This window comes from Callithrix jacchus, chromosome 14 (genome assembly GCF_049354715.1).
Source record: "Callithrix jacchus isolate 240 chromosome 14, calJac240_pri, whole genome shotgun sequence".
In the NCBI taxonomy this organism is placed as follows: Eukaryota; Metazoa; Chordata; class Mammalia; order Primates; family Cebidae; genus Callithrix; species Callithrix jacchus.
The window spans coordinates 56167656-56194572 of record NC_133515.1 but is presented as its reverse complement, the minus strand read 5'-3'; the positions used below and the strand labels follow the sequence as shown (position 1 = coordinate 56194572).

General features: G+C 35.5%; 1 long non-coding RNA gene across 1 annotated transcript; it reads left to right on the top strand.

Moving 5' to 3' along the window:
- The first annotated feature begins 457 nt into the window (after positions 1 to 457).
- Positions 458 to 26289, top strand: LOC118147477 (uncharacterized). Its single transcript, XR_004733937.2, has 3 exons — positions 458 to 505; positions 2634 to 2713; positions 25963 to 26289. It is a non-coding gene; the product is annotated as an uncharacterized LOC118147477 (long non-coding RNA).
- The last annotated feature ends 628 nt before the right edge of the window (positions 26290 to 26917 follow it).

The window sequence follows — 26917 nt, the reverse complement described above, 5'->3', positions numbered from 1 at the left end:
GTCCATTAGTTCATTAAATATATGTGTACAATTAAATACAGCTGTACAATTAAATACATCTGTACTAATTTCCAATGAACTTGAGGCTCTGAGGTCAGATAGCCAAGATCCCAATGTTACTATTTGTGGCACTTAAACTTACTTTTTCTTTACTTAGGTTCCTCATCAGAAAAAAAAGGGAATTATCTCATAAAATGACTACATAAAGTGTATAAAGTATTTTAGCTTAGGACATAGCATGCAGTAAAACCTTGGTTAATATCAGATCTATAGTCCTAATAATAGAAGTCTATCCCAATCCTCTTTTGTAACCTATACAATTTAAAAATAATTTAAACTACATCAGGGCTTAGGTAAGGCCTGAAATATTACATTATACTTAATTATAGATGACCTCTGCTGTAAGTCTTTTAAAAATGTTTTTCATACCTACTTCATCCTGATGCCTTATCTCCTTAGGTAAAACTTCTTCATCCAAATATCCAAAAAGATGTTAAAGACTCAGGTAAGATTTCTCATTTAGGTTCACTTTACAGCAGCAACAACAGAGGTATATACTTTTGTTAATAAAAGAATAATTTGTAGTTATGGCCCTCTGAAAGTTAAGCCAGAAAATTTTAGATTTTATTGAGACATGAAAAGAAATATTGTTCTCTAAGTCAAATTCTCTATTATTAAAAAATGTCATCCCTTATGAATTTCATAAATAGCAAACCCAGGAACAGAGTAACCATTTTAAAAAGTCCGGAGGGGATTCCATAACAACATTTAAATACATTACTACTCAAACAGTTTGATTGGATTATAAAATATTTAAAGCTGCAGCTGTAGTTGTGATGTTTACTGTTATTTTGATTTCAAGATCTTCACACAAAAAATACAAGTTTACTTGTATTTATATTAAATAACTGCACCATAAAATAAAATGTACATAATATATATTTATGCAAAAAAGGACAAAATCAGAAATAGCAAAATAAAATCATAGTTCTTTAAAAGTTCTATCTCTGAATAAGAATAGTTACCTCAAAACCAAAAAAACTAAATACATGTTCTAGTTGAAAACATGTTAAAAACTGAGCAAAAGACATTAATATGAGTTCTGGTTATCATAAAACGTTACAATAATGAACTATACATGATTCTAAATAAATATAAAAACTCTTTGCAAACATGAAAACCTAACAATTATAAAGCAATAATTCTATTATTTTATTTCTTAAGATCAGGCCCAGAATTACATAATAAGATTGGACTTTAAGGTGGCAAGTTTTATCAGCATATTCTACCATCACATATTTAAAGAAATCAGGTTAATGGGCTAAAAAAAATAAAGAGACAAGAATGACAAACACATGTGCTGCCAAGGATGGTAAACTAATATGGGGAAAGATTTCCACTGTACCCATCCCTACTTCCCCACCAAAGCAGAAGATGGAACAATGATGACTAGAAATCTTGATGAACAAGAGGAAATTCCAGTTTCTAACTGAAACCTTATCATAAACAGATTATCTGTGATAAGCTCTATTTGTCATAAGAGGCTCCAGCTGCATTGATAGATCTTATACCAGGCGTCCCCAACCCACTGAATTGAAGACCAGTACTGGTTTGTGGCATGTTAGGAACCAAGACACACAGCAAGCAGTGAGTGGTGGGCAAGCCAGCATTACAGCCTGAGCTCCACCTATTAGATTGTCATAGGACCATGAACACTGCTGTGAACTGTGCATGTAAGGGATCTAGGTTGCATGCTCCTTATGAGAATCTAATGCCTGATGATCTGAGATGAAAGCAACATTCCCCATGCCAATTTCATGGAACTGTCTTCCAGGAAACCAGTCCTGGTGCCAAAAGGTTGGGGACCACTGCATAAGGCCTCCCATTAGATGAGAAAATAAATACCTCCACTATTTCAATCTTAAGACTACCCCTCAAAGAACCATAGTCCTATAAACAACTACATTTAACTCTATGTTGGCCTATAAGTTTTGAATATTCACTATATTAACCCATCCTCCTTAGCCCAATGCTGTTGCTAATAATAATGGCACTACAATTTTTTTCATGTATGCTATTAGTTGTAATTTTTTTTTTATTTTAAAACAACTCTTTGTAATCACTAGTCCTATTTGACAAATGGGGAGGAAAGTAATGCTCAGCTAATTAAGTATCTTGCCGAAAGTGGCACAGCTTATAAATAAGAAAGCTTAGACCATGCATTTTACTAAGTCAGAATAGAGAAAAGCCATTTACAGAAGTGTGGCATGACTGTCTGGCTCTGAAATTGAACAGATGTCATTTCAAATTCCAGGTTCAATTCTTTGGAAAGTCACTTTAGTTCTTCCATCTTCTGTTTTCTCATTTGTAGAATGGATCATAGTAGTATCTGCTTCATAAGGCTGTTGTAGGAATCAAATAAACCAGTGTATGTAAAGTACTATTTTAGAAGCCCAAATAAGTGAGGAATAGATGAAACAAGTATACACAATGTAAACTTTCAAATATACAGTCTCTAGATTACTAACTGATAAATCATTAGGTCCTAATTAGAGATACAGATATTATCTGCTAAAATTTGGTCAAGAAGTCATTTATGCCTTATAATGCTGATTAATGATACATGTATCTAGATGGGCTGAAGAAAGAATACCAACAACCTGGGAGATAATTCGTTGAAATACAAGAAACAATGTGTAGAGAAGAGAAGAAGGTAAAGAAATCAGTACTGGTCCTGCTCCCTATCTCACTTAATCAGCCTTCACTCTCTTGCCTCCAGTTCTCCCTTTTCTACTTTTATAATGGGTGCTTGTAGTATAAATAAAAGGAGATCAGGCTATAAATTCAGATGGCCCATATTGAAGATTGGTCTTTCATAGGGTAATCCCAACATCTCTGAGTGCTAATATATTCATCTGCAAAACAAAGCTGATAATGTCTGCTAATAAACCTCATTATGTATGTGAGAGCAGTTTACTGTATATGTGTATTTTACTCTCTAAAATTTGGCATAATAGATCTAGGTGTAGACTGGAATTTCAACTGGTTTCCTACTTTCAACCAATTTATTACAAAATTTTTAGAATCTATAAAATATTTAGTTTGGAGTAATGGTATCTAGATATTTCAAAACTTTTCCAGGGTAGCATAGTGAACTGCTTCCGATAAGAAAATTTTCACTTATTTTTTTGACAAATGAAATATTGAGGTAGCTTTAATTTAATGGTTAATGGAGGGAATGGCTTTGAATACTTTTGGGGCACATGTGCAACCTGTATGTTTCACAAGCATTCCCTATAATATAAAGGTCTTTCATACAATAAAGTTTTTTTAAATAAAGAGAGGGAAGGATTCACAAGTCATACATTAAAAATAATCTTGTAATTTTACAATCACACTTTGCAGCTGCCCTGTATATTCATTATCTAGAAGATAAAAGTGGACAAATATGATTTGGCAAGGTTGATCATTTCAGAGGTGAATGTAGACTTTGAGCTTTATTAACTAAAGTTGAAAATTAGACCACCAGATTTCAACTATCCAGCAGTAATTAATTCCAGCATGTGAAGCTTAATTAAGGAAAAACAAAATATATCGCAAATTGTTGAAAAGAAAAGCCACCAACTGATGACACAGGACTATTTAAATATATTAAAGAAATGGTGCAGTATGTTAAGCATGTAATTCCGCCAAAATTCTCCCAGCTTTATTTTGTCTTCCTTTCCATATCCTTGGCTCTCAAAAATTCATTCTCAGTTCTTTGGCAAAAGAGACTGGAAGAGACCAGAAGGAGAAGAGGGGGAGTGGACAGCTCATGCTAATGCCACTTTTCATTTCATTTTTTTTTTGAAAAATCCTACTTTGTGCATATAAAATATAGTTCATTTCTTATCCTGAGAGTTACCCTGGCATATGGCTCAATTGGAAACATCAAGGTTTTTAGTTCTTTTTAAAATGGCTTGCCTCTTTTCCAGACTTTTCTTCAGATGTATTGTCAATGCCACTTTTAGAGTCTATCACCCTTATATTGGTAAAATCTTCTTCACTTTCTGGCCAGGGAGGTCCTGACCATCATGGTAAATGAATAGGGAGTAGGACAAGTCTGGGACTGATTGTGAAAGCACCCATCTAAGCAGTTTCTTTTTCAGACATTATTGAGCTTGTGTTGTTGGAGTTTTTAGTAATATAAAAGATATGTTCTCTAGACCCAGAAAGAAAACTCATTCCTACTTTTTACTCTACTATTGAGTTAAGTAATCCAAAGGCATCTATTGAACTCTATAATCATGCTATGAAACCTATGTACTCAATTGAAATTGCAAAAGTCGGATCTAATCCTGATCCTTCTTGATAAAATACAATGCTAATTAGTGCTTATCTTAAGAACATTTCTATATATAAGGATTTTTAAACTCAATGCTGGTCTAGTCTGGTATTGGCATGACTAAAATAGCCAATTTCAAAAGTTGAACGTGGGCTATAAGAATTAATATCTTGTTCTATTGCCCATCTTCATTAAAGTTTTTTGTTTCCAAAATATGAAAATACTTGTCCAATTTAATTCATCAAGACTGTTCTGCATTAGTCTGTAATAAATCCTGTATAAAGTCAACTGAATGCATGAAATCATCGGATAATGTCAGACTCTGTCAAAGAGGGAAAAGAAGATAGCCTAAAAGTAGGTATCAAATAGGGAAACTTGGAGTATGAAATTAAAGATAAAGGTAAAAGAAAACTGGAGGGAGATAAGTAGTTTGTTCCTTAAATTATTCTTCCTACATGTAAATACATTTTATAATGTTTTATAAGAAATATAAACAATATTTCTCTTAAAAAGTAAAAAAATGTTATTCTTTGTTTGCAATGCTAAGAAAGGTTTCAAGAAACTTTATAAAAGTGACTTTCGATTTCTGGCTGGCAATAATTTCTGAGTCCTGAGGCAATTGTCAGTCACTTTTTCAAATTGGAGAATACAGTAATAGTTTTAAGAGTATACCCTTATTTTCAGTTCAATATGTGCATTCTAAATCTAAATATCATGTGTAAACAAGTATATACAGAACTTCATGTGACAAAAATATACAAGTTATAAAAATTCATTCATAATCAATAACATACAAATGTGTATCCAGAAATTTTGAAGGACTGAGCAAGGTTGTATTTTTCCTTAGCACGTTCTTCATCTATTTTCCATTTTTCTTACCTGGCAGGCAGCTAGGGGCTACAGAGTCAAATAATGAAGTTGTCTTTCATTTGGATATAGTTTATTAATGGCAAAACACTAATCCATTAATCAACTTAAAACAAGTCAGTAAATTGAAAAAAAAAGTATCTTTTTTGGTAACAGAGATCACATGCCTCTTAAAAAGGAGCCATTATCTCCATGGGTTTCTCAGTTGAAGTTAAAACTCTAAAAATGATTTTCATTCATTTCTCATTAATATGCAAAAGTATTCAAATTAGATAGTAATTAACCATCTACTCAGTAGAAAACCTTTTCATGATAATTTATGATAAACTCAGTTGCCGCTTTGATTGAGATTGATTTTTGGTGTTGAGAATCTGTCATGAATACAAAAAAGCACCTGAAAAAATATTTTTAAACACCTAACTTATTGCTCAGCTAATTACATGGTAGGCATGTTCACAGACTGTTCCAAAGAGAAGCTTATGGACCAAGATCAGTCCTAAAAGGGCTTTGCATACACTCTTCCCATGTTTACAGTAAATCTCAGCCCAGAGCACAATGTCTGGATGCCTCTGTTTAGTTCACTCATACCATTTCTGGACTTATTATTCTTTAATTCAACCAACTGTGACACTCCAGATAAGACTGCCTGGCTAATACAGAATTTCAATAAGAAGCAAACTATGAAAATGTTCACATATCCTCACAATCAATTGATTTCACAGGGTATTTTACTCAATGGGCTCAGTTACGATTTGTAAACAGACTTCAGTTTTACTTTCTGCAGATGAGAAAGAGACCTCAGTAGTAGGTGATGAAAGGATGATTATTATGTGCTTGTCAGGCCAGTGGAAGTCATTTTCATTCTCAACAACAAAAGCTGGAGTTGAGTATCGGTGACCATAGGGTATGCAACTGGATCTAAACACTGAAGACTGCTATTCAAAACGTTGCTCCCTGAGAGTGACAAAACCATGGGGACACAGAGAGTGACCTCCTCTTAGCACTTTTTAAAAATACACAAAGGAAAACACCTACTACTTTCAGTACCTATTTGGTTGCAGAGATCAACTATGGGTGAGAATTCCTGTGGCAATAGATGAAAAGGAAAATCTGACTCCGGCTGGGTGTAGATGGCTGCCTCAATCATCTGTTTAAAAGCATTTTATTGTGGGATCAGAATAGTACATGTTACTTTTTGGCAAGCATTTTACCTTAGTTTATATTTGTATTTGAGAAGATTCTAGATGTTATTTCATTTGCTCCTCTGTCAGGTATGATGGACAGATACTGAACTCATTTTCCAGATAAAGAACATGAGGCCTGAGTGCTGTGACTGTTAACAAATTAATCAGCCGGTTAGATGAGCAGGGATGAGGACTTGATGTCCTTCTGCTTTTTTTTTTTTTTTTTCTTTTTTTTTCTGGCTACGTGGTATTTTTCAAAATATCTCCCAAAGATGGCCTACATCAGAATCATCAAGGACGCTTATTAGGAATGCCACTTGTGAGGCCCCTTCTCAGTTGCACTGTGTCAACCTCTGGAAAAGGCATCTAAGTAATTCCATTTTAAAAGTAGCTGCCCAGGTAATTCTTAAGCAGACACACACACATTTTTAATGCACTGCCTATAACTTTACCTCACCAAACAGTTGATCTCCCACCCTTGCAAAATGTACACTGTATCTTCAGAGAATGGGGCAAATGGGGAGTGATAGCTTTGTGTGGATCCTCCTGGGGATTTTCTGACAAGGTAAAATATAGGGTAATTAGTAAAATATCCTGAAAACATTGTTCTGAATCTTCTCAGCAATGTCTGAAAAGGGTAATTATATAATAATGAGCATAAGCTTAAACAAAGAGGAGAAAAATCTGCATGCAAAAAAGCAACACCTTAAAAATTTTTTGAAAGGTGCCGCTACAAAACGGAGTGGTGAAATGATTGCAATTTGAAGCAACTGCTAGTTCCCATAGGGAATGGTAAGTTCCCAGTATAGATGATATGTGTGCACATTTTTTTGTTAGATTCTAAAACAACAGAATTAGCCATAAGCTAGGAGTTGCTATGATTTATGTTTTATAATAGCCCCTCCTTTCCATTTCCTGGTCAGCGTTCTGGATGATTATTTCATTTAGCACATATTCTCTAGTTTGTTTCTTTTGCTTCAAGTCTATTTTACATTTTCCTGTACTGAACTGCATTTGCCATCTGCTGATCCAATTACTTATACAATCCAAAATCCTTTGAGTCTGATTGTTTTGTTCCTCATTATTTGCTCAGCCTCTAGTTTTAGTATCCTCTGTAAACTCTAAAATCTTGTTTTCAATACCTCATCTGAATTTCTTATATACAATACAACCCAATTAGCTCAAACTTTAGGTTTTCCTAAGGCTACTTGTGTTTGAGGGGATTTAGATCAGTTGAGTGGATTTGGAACAAAGTCCTGATAATTCACTCTTCTAAGAACAGTTGATCCATCAAAAATTGAACTATTCTCTTTAAATTGAAAGGAATCCAAAAATAGGAAAGATACACATTCTAAAATTCTGCTATATATATATATATATATATATATATCTTCATCTGCATTGTCATCTTTTTTTCAGCTTTATTGGGGTTTAATTGAGAAAAGTTGTATATGTTTAAGGTATACAATGTGATGTTTTAATATATGTATACATTATGAAATGATTATCACAATCTTGCGAATTAGCCTAGCCATTTTTAAGTATTCAATATTTAGCAAGTTTTAAGTATAAAATATTTTTAGATTTTAATTTTTGTGGGCACATAGGTATATATGAGTTACATGAGATATTTTGATACAGGAGAACAATGTGTAATAATAACATCAGGGTAAATGGGGCATTTATGACCTCTAGAATTTATTCTTTCTTTGTGATACAAACAATCCAATTATACTTTCAGTTAAGTTTAATATATAATAAATTATTGTTGATTACTGGCACCCTGTTGTGCTATCAAATACTAAATTTTATTCATTCTATCTAACTATATTTTTATACCCATTAATCATTCCTACTATTTTTCCCAGCCTCTGGTAACCATCATTCTATCTATATATCCATGAGTTCAATTATTGGTTTTAATTTTTAGTTTTCACAAATGAATGAGAACATGAGAAGTTTGTCTTTCTGAGCCTGGCTTATTTCACTTAATGTCCTCCAGTTCCATCCATGTTGTTGCAAATTACAGGATCTCATTCTTTTTTATGGCTGAATGGTACTCTATTGTGTATATGTACCACATTTTTGGTATCCATACATCTGCTGATAGACACTTATGTTGCTTCCAAATATTGACTATAGTGAATAGTGCTGCAATAAACATACGAGTGCAGATATCTCTCCTATATGCTGATTTCTGTTATTTGGGACATATACCTAGGTGTGAGATTGCTGGATCACATGGTAGCTCTATTTTTAGCTCCATTTTTAGTTTTCTGAGGAACTTCCAAAATTTTCTCCATAGTGGTTATACTAGTTTACATTCCCACCAATTCTGCATGAGGTTGTCTTTTCTCCACATCCTCACCAGTATTTGTTATTTCCTGCTTTTGGATGAAAGCCATTTTCACTGAGGTAAGATGATAACTCTTTGTAGCTTTGATTTTTATTTCCCTGATGACCAATGATGTTGAGTACCTTTTCATATGCCTGTTTGCCATTTGCCTGTTTTCTTTTGAGAAATGTCTATTCAGATCTTTTGTCTGTTTTTATATCAGACTATTAGATTTTTTTCCTGTAAAGTTGTTTGAGCTTCTTATATATTCTGGTTATTAATCCCTTTTCAGATGCATAGTTTGCAAATATTTTCTTCCATTCTGTGGGTTGTCTCTTCACTTTTTTTTCCCCCTTTGCTGTGCTGAAGCTTTTTAACTAATGTGATCCCATTAGTCCGTTTTGCTTTCATTGCCTTTGCTTGTGGATACTACTCAAGAAACTTTTGCCCATTCTAATGTTCTGGAGAATTTCTCCAAGGTTTCCTTTTAGTAGTTTCAGTTTTACGTCTTAGATTTAAGTCTTTAATACATTTTGATTTGATTTTTGTATATGGTGAGAGACAGGGTTGTAGTTTCATTCTTATGCATATGGATATCCAGTTTTCCCAATAATATTTATTGAAGAGACTTACCTTTCCATAATGTATGTTCTTGGCACCTTTGTCAAACATGAGTCTACTCTAGATGTGTGAATTTATTTCTGTATTCTCTCTTCTGTTCTTCTGATCTCCATGTCTGTTTTCATGCCAGTACCATGTCTTTTCAGTTACTACAGCTCTGCTGTGTACTTTGAAGTCAGGTAATGTGATTCCTCCAGTTTTGTTCTTTTTGCTTAGGACAGTTTTGCCTATTCTAGGTCTTTTGTGGGTCCATATAAATTTTAGATTTTTTTCTGTTTTGTGAAGAATATCATTGGTATTTTGATAGGAATTGTGTTGAATCTGTAGATTATTTTCTCTAGAATGGACATTTTAACAATATTGATTCTTTCCATCTAAGAACATGGAATCCCTTTCCATTTTGTGTGTGTATCTTCAATTTATTACATCAGTGTTTTACACTTTCCATTGAAGACATCTTTCACTCCTCTAGTTAAGATAATTTTTAGATATTTTATTTGTGGCTATTGTAAATGAGATTGATTTCTTGACTTCTTTTTCAAAATGTTCACTTTTGGAATATAGAAATGCTGCTGATTTTTGTAGATCGATTTTGTTGCCTGCCACTTTACTGAATGGATAATATGATTTATTTATTTCCCATTTAGATATCATTTATTTTTTTTCTCTTGCCTGATCGCTCTATCTAGGCTTTCCAGTAATATGTTGAATAACAGTGGTGCCAGTGAGCATCCTTGTCATGTTCCAGATCTTAGAGCAAAGGCTTTTAGTTTTTACCCATTCCATGTGATGCTAACTGTGGGTCTGTCATATATGGCTTTTATTATATTGATGTATGTTGCTTTTACCTCCAATTTTTGGGGGATGTTGAATATTATCAAATGCATTTTCAGCATCAATTGAAATGATCATATATTTTTCTGCTCTTCATTTTGTTGATATGAAGTATCACATTGATTGATTTGCATATGTTGAACCATCTTTGAATCCCTGGGATCAATCCCACTTGGTGGTGATTAGTGATCTTTTTAATCTGTTGTTGAATTTGGTTTGTTAATATTTTGTTGAGGATTTTTGCATCAATATTCATCAGAAATATTGGCCTGTAGTTTTTTTGTGATATATCTTTATCTGGATTTGGTATCAGGGTAATACTGGTCTTGTAGATGTGTTTGGAAGTATTCCCTCCTGTTCTATTTTTCAGAATAGTTTGAGTGGGATTGATATTAGTTCTTCAAATGTTTGGTAAAATTCAGCAGTGATGCCATTGGGTTGTGGGCTTTCCTTTGCATGTTTTATTATGGCTTCAATTTCATTACTTGTCTTGGTCTGTTCAGGTTTTGGATCTCCTCATGATTCAATCTTGGTACATTGTATGTGTGTAGGCATTTATCCATTTCTTCTGGATTTTTCTTATTGGCATATAGTTGCTTACAGGAGCTGCTAATGATCCTTTGAATCTCTGTGGTATTGGTTGTAATTTCTCCTTTTTCATTTCTGATTTTATTTATTTGGGTCTTCTCTCTTTTTTTTTAACAGTCTGGCTCAAGGTTTGTCTATTTTATTTATCTTTTTAACAACCCAACTTTTCATTTCATTGATCTTCTGAATTGTTTTTTTATTTCAGTTTCATTTATTTCTGCTCTAATATTTATTATGTTTCATTTCAGTTTTATTTATTTCTACTCTAATCTTTATTATTTCTTTCCTTCTACTAATTTTCAATTTGGTTTGCTCTCTTGATTTTCTGGTGTTTTAAGATATATTGTTAAGTTATTCATTTGAAGTTTTTTGGCTTTCTTGATATAGATGTGTATAGCTATAAACTTTCCTCTTAGTACTGCTTTCCCTGTATCCCATAATTTTGATATGTTACATTTCCATTATCGTTTGTTTCAAAAATGTTTTTATTTCCTTTTTAATTTTTTTATTGACCCACTGGTCATTTAGGAGCATACTATTTAATTCCCATGTGTTTGGATAGTTAATACAGTTTCTCTTGATATTGATTTTTAGTTTTATTCTATTGTGGCCAGAGAAGATACTTGATATAATTTCTTGTTTATTTTTTAAGACTTTTTTGTGACCTAACATATAGTGTATCTTTGAGAATAATCCATGTGCTGAAGAAAAAATTTATATCTTGAAGCCATTGAATAAATTGTTCTGTAGATATCTACTAGGTCCATTTGTTCTATAGTGCAGCTTAAGTCTAATGCTTTTTTGTTGATTTTCCGTGTGGATGATCTGTCCAATGCTGAAAGGTGGGTATTAAAGTCTCCAGCTATTATTGTATTAGGGTGTCTCTTTAGCTCTAATAATATTTGTTTTATATATCTGGGTCTTCTAGTATCATGTTAAAGGGGTCAGTTCAGCAAAAGGATAAAACAATTATAAATATATAATATATATATATATATAAATTTTGGTATGTTGTGTTTCCATTATCATTTGTTTCAAAAAAGTTTTAATTTCCTTCTTAATGTTTTCATTGACCTACTGGTCATTCAGGAACACACTTGCTGAACTGACTCCTTTATCATTATATAATGACCTTATTGGCCTCTTTTTATAGCTTTTGTCTTGAAATCTATTTTGTCTGATAAAAGGTAGCTACACCTGCTCTGCTTTGGTTTTGACTACATGGGATATGTTTTCCATCATTTTTTTAGTTTTTTTTTTTTTTCATCCTTTTTTTCAGTCTTTGTAGGCGAAATGTATTACTTGTAGGCAAAAGATCATTGGGTCTTGTTTTTCTATCCATTCAAACACTGTATTTTTTTATTGGAGTGTTTAGTTCACTTACATTCAGTGTTCTTATTTACAAGTAAAGACCTAATCCTACCATTTTATTATTTGTTTTCTGGTTGTCTTGCGGATTTCTAACTTTCCTTTCTTCCTGTCTTCCTTTTAGTGAAGGTAGTATTCTCTGGTAATATGTTTTAATTTCTTGCTTTCATGTGCATTTGTGTATTTGTTGCATATTTTTTAGGTTATCATGAGCCTTGAAAATAATATCTTATAACCCATCATTTTAAATGGATAACAACTAAACACTGACTGCATAAACAAACAAGCAAAGAGAAAACTAATGAAATAATACACTTTAACTTCATACACCTACTTTTGAACTTTTTGTTTCTATTCATATCTTATTGTATTTCCTATGTCTTGAAAAGATGTAGCTATTATTTTTGATCTTTTCATATTTTAATCTTTTTTTATTTTTTTGAGTTGGAGTCTCACTCTCTCATGCAAGCTGGAGTGCAATAGCACAATCTCCACTCACTGCAACTTCCGCCTCCCAAGTTCAAGAGATTTTCCTGCCTCATCCTCCTGAGTAGCCAGGATTACAAGTATGCACCACCATGCCCAGCTAATTTTTGTATTTTTAGTAGACACGAGGTTTCACCATGTTGGTCAGGCTCATCTCAAACTCCTGACCTCATGATCTACCCTCCTTGGACTCCCAAAGTGGTGGGTATATTTTAGTCTTTCTACTCAAGAGATTAGTAGTTTATGAACCACAATTACAGTTGTAATATTTTGTGTTTTTCTGTGTAACAGTGAGTTTTGCATCTTCAGATGATTTCTTATTGCTCATTCATGTCTTTATTTTTTCAGATTAAAAAACTCCCTTTAGTATTTTTATTTATTAATTTATTTTAGGATAGGTCTGGTTTTGATGAAATCCCTCACTTTTTGGTCTGGGAAAGTCTTTATTTTTTCCTTATATTTGAAGAATATTTTTACTGAATATATAATTCTAAGATGAAAGTAGGGTCTTTTCTTTTCCTGTAGCACTTTAAATAAGTCATGCCTTTGTCTCCTGGCCTGTAAGGTTTCCACTAAAATGTCTGCTGCCAGATGTATTGAAGTTCCACTGTATGTTATTTGTTTCTTTTCTCTTGCTTTTATGATTCTTTCTTTATCCTTATCTTTGGGAATTTAATTATTAAATGTCATCTTTGGGTTAAATCTGCTTGGTGTTATATAACCTTCTCGTACTTGAGTTTTGATGTCTTTCTTTTAGGTTTGGGAATTTCTCAATTATTATCATTTTCAATAAACTTTCTACTCCTGTCTCTTTTTCTACCTTCTCTTTAAGGCTCATATCTTAGTCCTTCTAAGGATACTTGGTACATCTTATAGATAGAATTGTAGCTCTTCATTTTTTTTATAATTCTTTCTTCTTTTGTCGTCTGTCTGTGAATTTTCAAATAGCCTATATTTAAACTCACTATGTCTTCTTCTGCTTAATTAATCCTGCTATTAAAAGACTCTGATGCATTCTTTAGTATGTCAGTTACATTTTTAAGCTCCAGAATTTCTGCTTTTTTTTTTTTTTTTGGCTATTCAATCTTTTTGTTAAATTTATATGATAGGATTCTGAATTCTTTCTCTGTGTTATCTTGAATTTCACTGAGTTTTCTCAAAACAACTATTTTGAATTCAGTTGGAAAGGTCATATATCTCTGTCTCTCCAGGATTGGTCCTTGCTGCCTTATTTAGTTCATTTGGTGAGGTCAGATTTTCCTGGAAGGTCTTGATGCTTGTGGAAATTTATGTTTCTCAGCATTCAAGAGTTAAATATTTATTGTAGTCTTCACAGTCTGAACCTGTTTGTCCCCATCCTTCTTGGGAAAGCTTTCTCAGTATTCAGTATTCAAAGGAACTTAGGTGTTATAATCTATGTTTTTAGTCTCTGCAGACGTATTGGCACCAGGTAGCATCCAGAACCCAGTAATGCTGTAGTTCTTGTAGACTCATAGAAGTACTACCTCAGTGGTCTTGGATAAGATCCAGAAGAATTCTCTAGATTACCAATCAGAGACTTTTGTTCTCTTCTCTTACTTTCTCCCAAACGAATGGAGTATCTTTCTGCATGCTGAGTTTCCTGGAGCTGGGGAAGGAAGCACCCTAGTGGCCACAGCCACTGGCTCTGTGCTAGGTCAGATGCAAAGCCAGCATAGTTCTGTGTCTCGCCCAAGGCCCACAGTAACCACTGCCTGGCTACCACCTATGTTTGCTCAAAGCCCAAGGGCTCTACAATCAGCAGGTAACAAAGCCAGCCAAGCTTATCTTCTTCCTTTCAGAGCAGTGCATTCTCCCTGGCCCCAGCTAGGTCCAGAGATGCTGTCCAGGAGCCAGGACATGAAGTCAAAAACTTCAGGAATATATCTGGTGCTCTACTGTACTGTGGCTGAGCTGGCACCCAAGCCACATGAAAGTCATTCTGACTTTTCTTTCCCTTTTCCATAAGCAGAGGAATCACTACCCATGGCCACCACTACCCCAGGCCTATGGTGAGTACTGACTAGCTACCACCAGTGTTCACTCAAGGCCCAAGAGTGTTCTTCAGTTAGCTTTTGGTGATTGCTGCCAGGTCTAGGACCCTCCCTTCAAGAAAGAAGGCTTCCCTATCACCTAGAATGGGTCTGGAAATGCTGTCTAAGAACCAAGGCCTGGAATCAGGAACTGCAAGAGCCTGCTTGGTCCTCTACCCTACTGTGGCTGAGCTGGTACCTAAGGTGGAAGACAAAGTCCCCTTTACTCTTCTCTTCTCTTTCCTTTTCCCAAACAGGAGTCTCTCCCTGTAGCCATCAAAGCTGGGAATATACTGGATCTCACCTGAAACCAGCACATCTCTGAGTCCTACCCAAGGCCCAGAGCGAATACTGCCTGGGTGTCACTTGCTGTCTGTTTCTTTCTTGAGATCTTAAGTGAGTCTTAGCTTGTAGTTGAGTTTTTGTTTTTTTTCTTACCTATTCTGCCACTCTGTTTTTTAATTGGCAAATATAATCCACATAGATTGAAAGTACTGATAAGTCGAGATTTACAATTGCCATTTTGTTTAATGTTTACTGGCTGTTTTGAAGATTCTTTGATTCTCTTTCCTCTTTCTATCTTCCTTTGTGATTTGATAATTTTCTTTAGTTCTATGCTTGGATTCTCTTTATTTTTTGTGTATCTACTATAAGATTGAGTGGTGTTTGCTTGGTGACCATGAAGCTTAAATAAAATATTTTATAGGGTATAACAGTCTATTTTAGGTTGATAACTGCTTATCTTTGATCATATACTAAGAATCCATACTTTTGCTACCCCAAACTTTGCATTCTATGTTTTTGATGTCATAATTTACATCTTTTTATATTGTGTATCTATTAACAGATTATTGAATTTAGTTATTTTTAATAACTTTGTCTTTTAATCATTATACTAGAGTTAGAATTTACACAGCACCGTTATAGTACTAAAATATTCTGAATTTGACTATATACTAATCTTTGTGAGTTTTATACTTTCATATGTTTTTATGTTACTAATAAGTGCCCTGGAATAAGCTTGAAGGACTCCCTCTAGCATTTCTTGTAAGGCATGTCTAATGGTGATCAACTCCCTCCAGGTGATGTCCATCATTTCTGAAGGACATCTTTGCCAGGTAAAGTATTTTTTCCAACATGTTGAATATACTATTCCACTCTCTCCTCATCTATGAGAAAAGATAGACTTATGGGAATTTCCCCTTTATGTAACTAGCCTCTTTTGTTTCTTTGAAAATTCTCTTTGTCTTTGATTTTAGACAGTTTGATTTTAATGTATCTTGGTAAAGTCTTCAGGTTGGAGTCATTTGGAAATCTTTAAGGTTCATGTACATAGTTGTTCATATGTTTCTCCACATTTGGGACATTTTCAGCCACTATTTTATTAAATAATATTTCTGCTTCTTTCTCTCTTTCTACTGAAAATTTCAAATTCAAAACCTAGTTGTCTTGATGGCGTCCCATAGCCTTTCTTTATTCCTTCTCATTCTTTTTTTTCTTTTTTGTCCTACGTATTTATAATTCCAAATGGTCTGTATTTGAGTTCACTGATCCTACTACTTAAGTACTGTTGATACTCTCTATTGTACTTTTCATTCATTTATTGTACTCTTTTTCTACAGAATTTGTTTGGCTTGTTTTGATGATTTCTATTTTTTAATTGAATTTCTTGTTTTGTTCATGTATTGCCTTTCTGATTTTGTTAAATTGTCTATCTGTGTTTCTTGGAGCTTACTTAGTTTCTTAAAACAATTATTTTGAATTCTTTATCACAAAATTGGTAGATCTCCATTACTTTGGAGTTTGTTGTGAGAATATTTGGGGTTTTCTCTGAGGGTGTCACATTCCCTTGATTTTTATGATTCTTGAGGTCTTGCATTGCTGTCTTTGCAATTGAGGAAACAACAACCTCCTTAAGTCTTTTCTGACTAACTTTGGCAGAAAAAAAATGCCTCTATCAGTCATCCCAGCTAAAAATTCTTAGATTGTCTCAGATCTTTTCTATGTTTTTACCTGTTCTACACCTATTTCTTCCTCTTTGTGGGGGGTAATAGGGGAATTCTTAAGACTGTATGCTTTCTTCCAATTTGAAAAATCCAGGCTAGATGCTAGGGGCTTCCCATTTGTTTTCTCTAGGGCAGTGCTCTGAATCCTCAAACTTTTAGAACTTCTTACAATTCAGTAGATTCAGTAGAGTCCAGTCATTTGTGTGAAATGCTTGCTTTTCCCATCCTTAGGGATGTGCTCTGGATGCTGGCCTGGGAGAAGAGTGAGACACATTGGAGCTTTTGGGGTGTCCCTGTGTGGGTCTTGAGATAAAATTCGTGGGCCAGCTTCCTGGCAGAGTTCACAAAGTCTAGCAGGGTCTCTGGCCTCTCTTCTCTGCTCTCATCCTTTCCCAGTCTTTCAACTTAGTAATCTGGGTGAGGTAATAAAAAAGTCTACCTTTTGGGGAATATTCAGCATGGCTGGAGGAACAAGGTGCTCCCTCTCTGTGCTCTTACTTTCCCCCATAAGAGAAACAACAGGCTAAGGGCACTCTCTTGGCACTGAACTCTGCTGCCTTGGAGGAAGGGTAACAGATAAAGTAAAACAATTTTATTAACTCTCTTCAATGCATCAGCTTTTTGATATTTTGCTCCAAGGTGCACTGAAACTTTTCCAGACTTGAGACTCCTGCAAAGATACATTTTTAGATGAGTTGTACTCAAAATTGCTGCATCTATGGGGGAGAAGGAAGTGATGGTAGAAAGCTCCTATTCTACCACCTTGCTTATATAGCTCCCATTATCTTTATTAATGTTACCAATCATTATTACCTTATCAAATATTTATTAAGTTCTCGTTCTAAGACCTTCTCGATGTGAAACAGTAAATCTGCCCAAAAAGCTGGATTGAGGTCAAGCCATAGGACCAAACTAAATCTTTAACTCTCCAGCTTACTCTCAGTTTACATTATTTCTGCAATTATAGTTTTTCGACCAGATCAGTCATTTATTTAATTTTGTTGACATAATTTCTCTTGAAACTTATAGGCTGATTTTTCTAGCATTTTAACTAGCAAATAATGGTAAGTTTAAGAACACTACATGTATTCATATGTTTCATTTGCCTTACAAAAACCCAACTAAGCCACACAATTCTTAAGTAACAGAGAATTCCACATTAGTGTATGCAAAACTAAAATTTTACTTCATATATATATATATATATATATATATATATACATACATGTATATATATATATAATTGCATTTTTGGTTCTGGGGTACATGTAAAGGATGTGCAGGATTGTTGCATAGGCACATTCATGACAATATTGCTGCCTCCATCCCCATCACCTATATCTGGCATTACTCCCCATGTTATCCCTCCTCAGCTCCCTACCCCCAACTGTCCCTCCCCTAGCCATCCTCAAATAGACCTCAGTGTGTGATGCTCCACTCCCTGTGTCCATATGTTCTCATTGCTCAATGCCTGCCTATGAGTGAAACATGCTGTGCTTGATTCTCTGTTGCTGTGTCAGCTTGCTGAGAATGGTTTCCAGGTTCATCCATGTCCCTATAAAGGACAGGAACTCATCATTTTTCATGGCTGCATAGTATTCCATGATGGATGTGTGCCACATTTTCCCTGTGCAGTCCATCATCAAGAGGCATTTGGGTTGGTTCCAAGTCTCTGCTATTGTAAACTGTGCTGCAATGACCATACGTGTGCATGTGTCCTTATAACAGAATAATTTATAATCCGTTGGATATATACCCTGTAATGGGACTGCTGGGTCAAATGGAATTTCTATTTCTAGGTCCTTGATGAATCACCACACTGTCTTCCACAATGGTTGAACTATTTACACTCCCACCAACAGTGTAAAAGTGTTTCTATTTCTCCATATCCTCTCCAGCATCTGTTGTCTCCAGATCTTTTAATGATCACCATTCTAACTGGCATGAGATGGTATCTCAATGTAGTTTTGATTTGCATTTCTCTATTGACCAGTGATTATGAGCATTTTTTCACGTTTGTTGGCCTCATATATGTCTTCTTTTGAAAAGTGTCTGTTCATTTGCTTTGCCCACTTTTGAATCGGTTTGTTTTTTTCTTGTAAATTTGTTTTAGTTCTTTGTAGATTTTAGATATAAGTCCTTTGTCAGATGGGTAAATTGCAAAAAAATTTTTCCATTCTGTTGGTTGCCAGTTCACTCTAATGATTGTTTCTTTTGCTGTGCAGAAGTTGTGGAGTTTAGTTAGATCCCATTTGTCTATTTTGGCTTTTGTTGCCAATGCTTTTGGTGTTTTAGTCATGAAGTCCTTGCCTATGCCTATGTCCTGAATGGTTTTGCCTAGGTTTTCTTCTAAGGTTTTTATGGTGTTAGGTCTTATGTTTAAATCTTTAATCCATCTGGAGTTAATTTTAGTGTAAGATGTCAGGAAGGGGTTCAGTTTCTGCTTTCTGCACATAGCCAGTTTTCCCAACACCATTTATTAAACAGGGAATCCTTTCCCCATTGCTTGTTTTTGTCAGGTTTGTCAAAGATCAGATGGTTATAGATGTGTGGTCTTGCCTCCAAGGCCTCTGTTCTGTTCCATTGGTCTATACCTCTGTTTTGGTACCAGTACCATGCTGTTTTGATTACTGTAGCCTTTTAGTATGGTTTGAAGTCAGGTAGCATGATGCCTTCAGCTTTGTTCTTTTTGCTTAGAATTGACTTGGCTATGTGGGCTCTCTTTTGGTTCCATATGAAATTTAAAATGTTTTTTTCCAGTTCTGTGAAGAAAGTCATTGGTAGCTTAATGGGGATAGCATTGAATCTATAAATTACTTTGGGCAGTATGACCATTTTCATGATATTGATTCTTCCTAGCCATGAGCATGGAATGTTTTTCCATCTGTTTGTGTCCTCTCTTATTTTGTTGAGCAGTGGTTTATAGTTCTCCTTGAAGAGGTCCTTTTCATCCTTTGTTAGTTGCATTCCGAGGTATTTTCTTCTCTTGGTAGCAGTTGTGAATGGGAGTTTCCTCTTGATTTGGCTTTCTTTAAGTCTGTTATTGGTGTATAAAATCCTTGTGATTTTTGCACATTGATCTTGTATCCTGAGACTTTGCTGCAGTTGCTTATCATTTAAGGAGATTTGGGGCTGAGAAAATGGGGTCTCCAAAATATACAATCATGTCAACTGCAAATAGAGACAATTTGACTTCCTCCTTTCCTAATTGAGTACCCTTTATTTCTTTTTCCTACCTGATTGCTATGGCCGGAACTTCCAATACTATATTGAATAGGAGTGGTGAGAAAGGGCATCCTTGTCTTGTGCCAGATTTCAAAGGGAATGCTTCCAGTTTTTGCCCATTCAGTATGATATTGGCTATTGGTTTGTTGTAAATAGCTTTATTATTTTGAGATACGTTCTATCGATACCTAGTTTTTGAGAGTTTTTAGTGTAAAGGGCTGTTAAATTTTGCCTAAGACCTTCTCTGCCTCTATTGAGATAATCATGTGGTTTTTGTCTTTGGTTCTGTTTATGTGGTGAATTACATTTATAGACTTGCATATGTTGAACCAGCCTTGCATTCCCGAGATGAAACCTACTTGATCATGATGGATTAGCTTTTTGATGTGCTGTTACAACTGGTTTGCCAGTATTTTATTGAAGATTTTTGCATCTATGTTCATCATGGATATTGGCCTCAAGTTTTCTTTTCTTGTTGAGCCTCTGCTGGGTTTCGGTATCAGGATGATGTTCATCTCATAAAAAGATTTGGCAAGGATTCCCTCTTTTTGGATTGTTTGGAATAGTTTCAGAAGGAGTGGTACCAGCTCCTCTTTTTATGTCTGGTAAAATTTGGCTGTGAACCCATCTGAATGTGGGCTCTTTTTGGTTGGTAAGCTATTAATTGCTGCATCAACTTCAGCCCTTGTTATTGGTCTATTCAGGGTTTTGACTTCTTCCTGGTTTAGGCTTGGGAGGGTGTTAGTATCCAGGAATTTGTCAATTTCTTCCTGGTTTACTGGTTTATGTGCATAGAGTTGTTTGTAGTAATCTCTGATGGTGGTTTGTATTTCGGTGTAATCTGTGGTGATATCCCCTTTATCTTTTTTATTGCATCTATTTGATTATTCTCTTTTCTTTTCTATTAATCTGGTTAGTAGCCTATCTATTTTGTTGATCTATTCAAAAAATAGTCTCCTGGATTTATTAATTTTTGAATTGTTTTTTGTGTCTCTATTCTCTTCAGGTCTGCTCTGATCTTAGTTATTTCTTGTCTTCTGCTAGCTTTTGAGTGTTTTTGATCATGCTCCTCTACCTCTATCAATTTTGATGATTGGGTGTCAATTTTAGATCTTTCCTTGCTTCTCGTGTGGGCATTTATTGCTATAAATTTTCCTCCAGACACTGCTTTATGTGTATCCCAGAGATTCTGGTACATTATGTCTTCATTTTCACTGATTTCAAAGAACATCTTTATTTCTGCCTTTATTTCATTGTTTATCCAGTGAACATTCAAGAGCCAGATGTTCCGTTTCCATGACGTTGTATGATTCTGAATTAAGTTTCTGAATTTTGAGTTCTAATTTGATTGCACTGTGGTCCGAGACACTGTTTGTTATGATTTCTGTTCTTTTGCATTTGGTGAGGAGTGATTTACTTCCAATTATGTGGTCAGTTTTAGAGTAGGTGTGATGTGGTGCTGAGAGGCATGTATATTCTCTGGATTTGGGGTGGAGAGTTCGGTAAATGTCTATTAGGTTGCTTGATCCAGGTCTGGGTTCAAGTCCTGGATATTCTTGTTAATTTTCTGTCTCGTTGACAGAATATTGACAATGGAGTGTTAAAGTCTCCCACTATTATGGTGTGGGAGTCTAAGTCTCTTTGTAGGTCATTAAGAACTTGCTTTATGTATCTGGGTGCTCCTGTATTGGGCACATATATATATAGGATTATTAGCTCTTCTTGTTGCGTTGATCCTTTTACCATTGTGTAATGCCCTTCTTTGTCTCTTTTGATCTTTGTTGGCTTAACGTCTATTTTATCAGAGATTAGGATTGCAACTCCTGCCTTTTTTTGCTCTCCATTTGCTTGGTAGATCTTCCTCCATTCCTTTATGTTAAGACGATGTGCATCCTTGCATGTGAGATAGATTTCCTGGATACAGCACACCAATGGGTTTTGACTTTTTATCCAATTTTCCAGTCTCTGTCTTTTGATTGGTGCATTTAGCCCATTTACATTTAAGGTTAATATTGTTATGTGTGAATTCGATCCTGCCATTTTGATGCTAGCTGGTTGTTTTGCCCATTGGTTGATGCAGTTTCTTCATTGTGTCAATGCTCTTTACCATTTGGTATAGTTTTTGGAGTGGCTGGTACTGGTTGTTCCTTTCAGGAGCTCTTGTAAAGCAGGCCTGGTGGTGATGAAATCTCTGAGCAATTGCTTGTTCATAAAGGATTTTATTCCTCTTTCACTTATGAAACTTAGTTTGGATGAATATGAAATTCTAGGTTGAAAGTTTTTTTCTTTAAGGATGTTGAATATTGGCCCTCACTCTCTTCTGGCTTGTAGGGTTTCATGCAGAGAGATAAGCCATGAGTCAGATGGGCTTCCCTTTGTGAGTAATCTGACCTTTCTCTCTGGCTGTCCTTAGCATTTTTTCCTTCATTTCTACCCTGGTGAATCTGACAGTTACGTGCCTTGGGGTTGCTTTTCTTGAGGAATATCTTTGTGGTGTCTGTATTTCCTGGACTTGAATGTTGGCCTGGCTTGCTAGGTTGGGGAAGTTCTCCTGGATAATATCCTGAAGAGTGTTTTCCAGCTTGGATTCATTCTCTCTGCCACATTCAGGTACACATATCAAATGTAGATTAGGTCTTTTCACATAATTCTATATTTCTTGGAGGCTTTGTTCATTTCTTTTTACTCTTTTTTCTCTAATCTTGCCTTCTCATTTTATTTCATTGAGTTGATCTTCAATCTCTGATATCCTTTCTTCTGCTTGGTCAATTCAGCTATTGAAACTTGTGTATGCTTCACAAAGTTCTCATATTGTGTTTTTCAGCAGCATCAATTCATTTATGTTCTTCTCTAAGCTGTTTATTCTCATTTGCATTTCGTCAAACCTTTTTCAAGGTTCTTAGATTCTTTGCAATGGGATAGAACATGATCTTTTAGCTCAGAGAAGTTTGTTATTACCCACCTTCTGAAGCCTGTTTCTGTCAATTTATCAGACTCATTCTGCATCCAGCCTTGTTCCCTTACTGGTGAGGAGTTGTGATCCTTTGGAGGAGGAGCGGCATTCTGATTTTGAGTGTTTTCATCTTTTTTGCACTTGTTTCTTCCAATCTTTGTGGATTTATCTACCTGTGGTCTTTGAGGTTAATGACTTTCAGATGGAGTCCCTGAGTGAATATCCTTTATGTTGATGATGAAGTTATTTCTTTCTGTTTCTTAGTTTTCCTTCTAACAGTCAGGTCCCCCTGCTGTAGCACTACTAGAGGTCCCCTCCAGACCCTGCTTGCCTGAGGATCACCTGCAGTGGCTGCAGAACAGTAAGAGTTGCTGCCAGTTTCTTCTTCTGTTATTTTTGTCCCATAATGATAGCCACTAGATGTCATCCTGAGCTCTCCTTTATGAGGTGTCTCTGTGGTTATACAGGGGTTGGGGAGCTGCTTGAGGTGACAGCCTGTTCCTTATAGGAGCTCAAGTGCTGGGCTGTGAGCTCCATTGTTCTGTTCAGAGCTGCTGGGAAGGTATATTTAAGTCTGCTGCAGTGGAACTCATAACCACCTTTTTTCCCAGGTGCTCTGTCTCGAGAAGATGGGGCTTTATTTATAAGTTCCTGTCATTCTGCTGTCTCTTTTCAGAGATGCCCTGCCCAGAGAGGAGGTAGCCTAGTCACAGTCTGCCAGAAGAGGCATTGCTGAGCTGCTGTGGGCTCTGCCCAGTTGCTGTGTGAACTTACTTGCAGTTTTGTTTATAGGGGTATAGTTAGAATTGCCTTGGTTTTGGTGGTCTACCTCAGTAATGGCGGACAGTCTCTGTAATGGCAGACTGCCTCAGTAATTGCAGATTGCCTCAGTAATGGCAAGCTTCCTCAGTAATGATAGACTGCCTTGTAGTTGTGGACGGCCTTGGTAAAGGCAGGTGCCCTTCCCCCAACAGAGCTGACCATCCCAGGTCCAGCCATGCTTGCTGTGAAACTCTCAATCCAGAGAGGTTCAGATTGCTGGTCTTTGTGAGGGGGGACCAGCCAAGCCAGATCACCTGACGCCCTGTTTCAGCCCTTTTTTTTTCAGTTAAAGGGGCAGCTCTGTCTCTCAGGCATTCCAGTCGCCAGTTGAAATGGCACCTGGATTTGTGTGAGTTTTTGTGTGGAGACCTGCTGTGCTGCCTGAAACAGCCACACTGGAGACTTGTGGTGCTTTTCTGCCTGGGAATCTCCTGGTCTGGGGGCAGTAAAAATTCATTTGAAAATGTGATGATCACTTACCCTCTGCATTTTCGCTGGGAACTGCAATCCAGAGCTGTTCCTATTCAGCCATCTTGAATCCTCCCCCTAAAAATTTACTTTTACTCCTTGCTTTTGATTTTTGTTCGTTCATATTTTGAGATGGAACTTGCTCTGTCACTCAGGCTGGAGTGCAGAGGTACAACCTTAGCTCACTTCAACCTCCACCTGTTGTATTTATTAATTTCTATAATAAATAAATATTTTCTGTTGTATTTATTAGTTTCTATAGTAGAATATGATGTATTTTTTATTGTACCTCTTCCTTATCCTTATACCTACAGAGACATCATTCAATATTGATTGGATAAATAAATGATTGAATTAATGAATATTAGACTCTCAATAAAAATTTCTAAAAATGTAGTTAGTAATCTAGCTCTGTCTTCAGTTATGTGTAATTTGGTCTTGCTAAAATTCTAACACTTCTGGATTACTGCTACTGCTTATTCTGCTCTTGAGATGCCACATCCTGTATTAATGAGTTCCTTCCTTACCTGCTCACAATTTTTCCCCAGTAGGATTCCTAGATTCTAGTTCTTTCTTCAGATCAGCTTGTTCTTTTGCTACAATACTGAAACATCTGAGTCCGGCAGATCAGGCTTGTACTTCAACATAGCATAGGTAAAGGTGGCTTCTGGGTTAGCATTATGAGAAGTATCATAGACCAATTCAGAAGCAATAGAAATGAACAAATGCTATGAAATCTTTTAATTACAAAGTCATACAGTATCAAATACTTCATTGCTTTGGGGACTTAAGATATTCCATTTTTTGAGTTCAGGGGTTTTACTCTGGGGTTCATAAGAAAAGTACTAAGCATGCCTCATGCTCTTGAAAGACATTATTTTCAATAATCCCCCTTTTCTTTCTTTTTTCTTTCTTCCTTCCTTCAGAGAAACAAACAGAACAAAAGAAGGAAATGGCACTGCTTCTCTGACACTAAGGACATAAATCTTAGCTTTTCTGAGTGTACCAGGGATTTCCTGTGAAGAAAGAATACTTGTTATAATTGTATTCTACTTTACATTATTTTGAATAGTGTAAGTGCATTATTTACATATAAATAAATCTGTCTATTTTAAACTAAGCATTGCTATTTAGAAAGCCAGGAAGTAAACAGAATCCCATTCAAAGATTTGCATAGCAATGTATAGGGGTCGAAGTTTTCTCTTTAGAAGCAACAGCAGAGGCATGTAAGAAAGCCATACTTTCTTTACCTTTCCCACTCTGAGGAGTAACTCACTCCTTGTAGCTTCTGTATCTCTTAACAATCTCTTCTAGCATTTAGAAGATGCTATCACTTGTTATTGTTTATCTCCTTCTCTTTTTTTCTGAGACAGAGTCTCGCTCTGTCTCCCAGGCTGAAGTGCAATGGCACAATGTCAGCTCACAGCAAACTCCACCTTTTGAGTTCAAGTGATTCTCCTGCCTCAGGCTTCCAGGTAGCTAGGACTACAGGTGCCTGCCACCATGCCCAGCTAATTTTTGTATTTTTAGTAAAGACAGGATATCATCATATTGGCCAGGCTGATTTTGAATTCCTAACCTCATGATCCACCCACCTTGGCCTTCCAAAGTGCTGGGATTACAGGCATTAACACCCACACCTGACCTTATTGTTTATCTTTCATTCTTTAATGTATACTTACCAAGTCAACTACACTTTAAACCATTTAAAAGTCATTCTTTTTCTTTCTTCAGACTGTAGCACACACTGCCTTCTCTGTAACATATTAATGTTGAATAAATTTTTATCAGTAATATATATTAATTATATTTTAACAAATATTTACTTAGATGGTGAACTAAGTACTTTGAAGAGAACAATGGACAAGACATGGTCTTCGAAATCTTCAAGGAACTTATAACCCAGTGGAAGAAAATTGGGTACTGGAAGCAGTTCTACAATGTGGAACAAAATAAATTCATAATGAAAGTACAAGGTAATAGGAGATTTAAAAGGAGGGAATCCATGGTAATTTTTGTGATTAAAATTGCACTTTCTAGAAAACAGGATATCACTTAATACATCATCAGATTGGTACTGACTGAAATAACAGCTTATTCTTGCTTCCTCTGAATGTGACTTTTTACTACTAACTGTGGCTTTTACTATACTTGTTTTAGGTTACCCCATCTAGTAGCTGGAAAAGGTTTCTATGACAGTCTATGTCTCTCATAAACAGAAATTGTCACATGTCTACATTCAAGCAAAATATATCTCATCAATGGAGACAAGATGAGAGATGCATACATATAAACCTGAATATCATGTGTTTCTGAGTTCAATTTTTTTAAGAGACTTATCTTCCTTCTTGCTTTCAAATTTCTTTATGACTTCTAAAAAAGAACTTGCTTTCCTCTTCTTTTGGAAAATGCTCTCTTGTTAGGCTATCTTCACTCACTAATACAATTCCTCATTCAAAGATGCAATAATGAGACATAATATTACAGAAACTTCAGATAATGAGCAACATAGGCAGTTCAAATTGAGAAACAGACCATAGTGAAACCTTAAACTATGCTTGAAGAGGGATATGGAAGAAAAGACAAGAGTAGAAAAAGGAAGAGCAGAGGAGGAAGCAATCTAAGTCCAAACAAAATGTATATATGCTTGGAGCCAATTCTCTTAGTTTTATTGAATCATAATCAATATTTTCAGAAACAGCTTTGCACCACTTTAAGTCTCCATTTTGTGCCCTTTACTTTCAAGTGTTCATTTTCCATTAATGATTTCCAGATTTCAGCACTT